Here is a 5885-nt window from a genome sequence, read left to right as displayed (position 1 = left end):
GAAAAAAAATAGCCGTAACTAAAATACAGCTGTTTTTTTAATTATTTTCTTACAGAAATTAAATCAAATATGTGTACGAAATATTAAGATAGGTCAGTCATTTTAAAATGATGAAATCAAATTAAATATGTCTTAATTTGGATTTAATGTTAAAATAAAGTTGCATTAGTTAAAAATTATACACACCATTAATAAGTCGAGTTAAAATAAAGCAGATGATAAATTAATTTCAATTTTAAACACTATAAACTTTTTAATTCTGACGAAAAAGTTTCAACACATCTTAATTCTTGACTTTTAGCAAATGAATTTATAGTCAATAGTAGCTACTCTGACAAAGATTTTTGTATTTGTTAGACTGTTGGCCAAAAAATGATTATTTATGAATCTATTCCCGGAGAGCTCATTGAATATTTTAACGGGCATAAGTTGAAATAAAAAAAATCATAGAAGTGATAATAGATAAAATTTGATCATAGATTACTTTAATCGATAAAATTTCTTATATTCAGGACTTCGAGTTTTTTTATTATTATCATCATCATTATATTCCCTTCCCATTGTATTATTGTCTAAATCTCTGTTGTCCAATTTTCTGTCGTGACAAATAATAATATCTGATACAAATCATTAGACTAATGGAGGGCATAATTAAAACAGAAAACAATGATTTAACCGTTTTTTCCGTGTCATTACAAATTAAAAAAATTGAATAAAAGTTTTCCGTATTGATATAAAATAACCTATTGATATTAAATAACCTACTTGCGTACAACGTCATACAGTTATTTTGAAAAGAAAGGCCTTCTATTGATATCTTGAAAAGCAGAAATGCCTGCAGGTTGAAATTCAGTCATGTAATTGATCTTCCCCAATCTTCACTTTGCACAATTTATTCTTAACCTCTTTAGAAGTTTGAAATATTTTTATAATTAACAAATTAGTCGGGAAAAAGATTCTTGCATACAAATATTTTTGTCAAAAATAAACTTGCTTAATATTTGAATAATTCCTTTTTTAAAGAATTTCACTTTAATTTAAAAGCTATAAAACTTTAAGTTTTAAAACTAAATATTATTACTAAATATTATTGGTACACTAGCTTTTTTTCTGCACTTTCTTTAAGTAGTTTAACCTTTTCTTGGTACTGGAGGAAATGTTTTGAGAAATCGTTTTTTCATCTTTTTGTACATTGTGCTCTCGGGTGTTATGATAATTAATAATCAAATTTTCCTAGCAGCTCTCTTTTTTTATATTAAAATTTCTTTTTTTTATTGTAAAACCTTTTCTCCATATTTATCCCTTCTGCTAATGAATAAGGGCTTTTCAGAGGGTAAAAAGTCTTTAAAATTTCGAAATAATTTACGAGGCTTTAATTTTTTTTCTTTCTTTTCTACACACTTTCGCTTTTTTCCTTTTGTGACTTTTTTTTAAATTATTTTTTTCTTCTAAAATTCGATGATTTACACAAATGCGCCTCCGGGATTCGAACCCTTATCATTCTGTTAAAGAGCGAGTACGCTAACCACCATACACAGACAGCTATTGCAAAAAATCCTTTATACGCTATTGATATATTGTTTTCAGACAAAAGAAGTATGTTTTATACCGTTTTCTACACATTATTTTGGTTATTTTAATTTTGTATCTAAATGGATTTATTTTTATAATCTCTACCGTTTCTTTAATAATCTTTACTGAAGGTTTTTGAAATAAATTTAAACCATTCAGACGCTGAAGTCTTGTTTGAATATATTTGAATAAAAAGCTTATTTTAAATATAGGAAATTTTTGCTCTGATATACTTTGTGAACATCGTGGTAAAGATCAAAACTTATAGCGCTGAAAGGAGGTCTGATTTCAGTGTTCAAAGAGAATTTTAAATGTTTTAAAAGACAGTTTCCCTGAACATTTTAATTAATCTTTTTTGAAATTTCTTTAATAGTACTAAAATAATATATGTTAATTAGCAATTAAAATTATATTTTCAATTCTAATACATATTATCACTCATAATATATATCTTGAATGATAATACATATTTTATATGAAAATATACATTTCACACGATAATATATATTTTATTGGATAATATATATTTGTTGTAAAATATTATTATTTATGAAAGGAAAAATGATCCAAACCCAATAGTAATTAAAAAGCAATTGACGTTATGACAAAAAAACTGATTTGGCGTTAAGATAAGTATTGTGTGCTGTCCACGGTCAAAATTTGATTTAGAATATAATCTACATTTCTCAAGCAATGCGATTATTAACAGAGCGTTATACACCTTGTTATATAAATGAAATATATAAAAGAGGAAGTAAGATAATTAAGAGGAAGTTCAATTATCACTAAATGATATCAAGTATTTATCTATTTTCTTTATAGACATCATATTGAGTTCCAATTTTTTCCAATTTAATTCTAGTTTTGTCTATACTATACAAGATTCGGCAGTTCCGATTTATAACAATGCTATAGATTCAATTTTCTTTTCTTTTTACTGCCTTTATCAAAACTCTTTTTACTTACACTTTATTCAATTTGTTTAACCTTTTCTTCATATTCAAGAAATTTTTTTCAGAAAACGTTTTTTCACATACACTTTTTGACTTTTTGTTCATATAGGTTTCGATGGCCATGATAATTAATGATCAATTTTATCACTAGCTCTCTTTTTTGTATTAGAATTTCTTTTTTTGTTTTTTTTTTTGTTACACCGTTTATTTATGCTTATCCCTTCTACTAAAGAATAAGGGTTTCTCAGCGGGCAATAATTGTTTAAAATTTGGAAATAATGTATGAGGTTTTGATTGATTGTTTTTTTTGTATTTCTTTTATTCGATCTTTTCTTTTTTTACACATATTTTTTCTTAAAAAGTATTTTATTTCAAAAAATTGATAATTTTTTAATGTACAAAAAAGCACCTCCGGGGTTCGAACCCTCATCTCCCTCGTTGGTGGGCAAGTATGTTATTCATCATACACATAATGCACGTTTAGAAACATGTTTACACGTTATTGATAGATTGTTTTCAGAAGACTGAATTGTGTTTCATAACGGTTTCTGAGAAATTTATTTCAAATAGATTATTGGACATTTGTTACTTGCAACTATTTCAGTGCTGCCGGTGACAGCGCGTGGCATTCGATTTTTGTATTCTTGATTCTTGATTTTTACTCCTCCGTTAAACGGAGCCCCTTCCTTTTTTCTACTACTTAATGTTAAATCAATAGAATTTGGAAGTGCTTAAATAGCTTTTTTTTTAAGGAAAAAAGCATACTTAGCATAATATGATTCGTAAAACAAAAGCGAATTCTGACAAGTACGTTAACTATTTCTAAATTGACTACACGCACAAAGAGCTGAAAAATATTTTGATTTCATTAAAATAGCAATTCAGATATTTCATGCTGTTTTAAGCAATTATTTTCATTATCCTGAAATTATGCTTAACCAACAAAAATTAATTACAACAAGTGTAACAACTATTTTTAAATTCTGTACTCCCACAACGAGTTGAAAAATATTCTGCTTTGTTTAAAATAGCATGCCTATAGTCCCGATTTCGATTTTAAATTCTACTTTTAATTGTTAAATTTTATTTTAATTTAATCCATAATGACTGACTCATATATTTTGATTGTTTTAAAAAACATTTATTGATTTTTTTTCAAAAATTTATCAAATTGTTTTCTTTTTTCCCCTTTTTTTTTATTTTAACTTATCAGTGCAATTCTGTCTCAGGACCGTTTGCAAATCATCCAGCATGGCTTTTTTTTACTTGTGTAACTTTACAATCAAGCGCAAATATGACTAGTCAAAATTTGAAAAGATTTTTATTAGACAAACAAATGCAAAAAATAAACTCGTACTCACAGTGCACAAAGGAATAAAGAACTGAGTAAATATTTTACTAACTTTTGATCTGATTATTTGATTTTCGCCTATTAGAAGTTATTCTCAATGATTTGATGAATTGTCCTTAACTATGTTATAGTTAATTAATATATGCGACGTTTAAAGTTATGAATTCATAAAAAAAACATACAATCTTTGAACAAATATATTTATTTTCTTCAATGAATTAGGATTCTTAGTTCATACTATTTTTAAAATAAGAGAACTTCTTTTAATTTATGCTTCTATCTATGTATTTTAATTATGGTGATTATTTTAAAATAACAGGAGAAAAAGAAGTCAAAGATAAATTTGCATGTTACTGGTCTACATAGCAGCATCGAAGTATGGTAAATTTTTAAATTTTTGAAAACAATATAATTTTTGTTAATGTATTTATTTAATATTTATTTTTATTTTGTGAAGAAAAGCAGACTTTGTGAATAACTTTAGTTAACACGGAAATGACGAATATTGCGTCGCTTAAAAATTCCAATATTATTTTCCATGACATTTTCGTAATATGTGAAAAAGCTCCCTTATGTAAATCTTTTTTTTTTACAATAAAAATATTCAATGACACTTTATTACAAGGAGACTAAGTTGTGGAAATAAAACTACACGTTTAGTCGTGCATTTCGTTGCTTCCTCATATTCGTATATGAATCTAAATTCTAATACTATTGTCCTGAATATTCAAATAAACCCACCTGATTAGAATAAATAATGACCGGACCACCATAAAAATTTTCGATGCAAAACAAGTTGGAGCCCGAAAAAGGGGAAAACTAATAATCCGGAGGATCAATTGCTTAGATAAAGATTTAAGAGTTCTCAAAGCAATAGAGTGGAAGAGTTTGACCAAGAAAAGGGCAGCTTGGTACTTGTTTCTGAGGAAGGCCAGGCGCCATCCTGGGCTGACACTTAATGAAGAAGAAGAAGATTCAAATGAAATTCATGAATTACTTAAAAATGAACAATTTAATAATTACTGTACAACTTTCATTAAGAAGCACAGAGTAATTTTTTATCATAAGTTCTCTTTTTTAAATTTAAAATAACGTTTTAATAATAGGTATTAACAACATTCTTAAATACCCTTTAACTACATTCAAACATGCAATGCATTTTTTTATATGGAAGTCAGTTGTAGCAGAGAATAAAAATATGTTTTCTATGCAAACAAGAAGGTTATTAACTAACCATGGTATGATTATTATATTATTAACCATAAGTTTATTAACTAACCATAGTAATTAAAATAATGCTTGTCGTTAAAAAAAAAGTAAAATATCGTATTTCCCCAATCACTCATTTCTATAAAATGAACGAATTTTTTTAAACAAATATAAAATATCTGCAACAATAAGCTTAAGCAAATTATTTAGCTTAAAAAATTGAATTTGAACAGCATTTACAATATTAAAAGCGGTGGGCTGAAAATATGCCTTAAGTTATTATATATTAATATATTATAACACCCCACATCCTAAAAAATTTATGCTATCTAAATATTTTTAGGAACAAGATACAACAAATAACCAAATGATTTTAAAAATCCTCGTAAATTCAATTAAAAATTATAAAAGGATACGATAAAATCATCTATCTAGCTAGTAGTTATCATCTATTATTTGTATTGTCTCTTCTCGCGACATTGTGCTGAAATTGTTTGGACCATTTGCATTTTTTCCTTGAGTTGTAAAAGGAAAAATGTGTCGCATTAATATATGATCTAATTTTAAAGTGGAAGCTCATTACATTTTCCCTCGTGTTTTAAATTTGTTAATTATGAGAAAATTGTCCAACAAAAATTAATAAAATCTCCTTTGGAACGAAATAAATGCAGAGAAAACAAACTGAAGTTCCTGATGCCTTTTTAAATTATATTATTTTGATAAAGAAAAAATATTATAATACCTTTAAAATATTTCTGAAAAATTTTCGCAAGTTTCGAAAATTTAAGTAAGAAAAAAAA

Source organism: Parasteatoda tepidariorum, chromosome 6, assembly GCF_982258835.1.
Source record: "Parasteatoda tepidariorum strain Cologne lab strain chromosome 6, Ptep-v5.0, whole genome shotgun sequence".
Taxonomy (NCBI): Eukaryota; Metazoa; Arthropoda; class Arachnida; order Araneae; family Theridiidae; genus Parasteatoda; species Parasteatoda tepidariorum.
Note: the sequence above shows the minus strand (reverse complement) of the source record.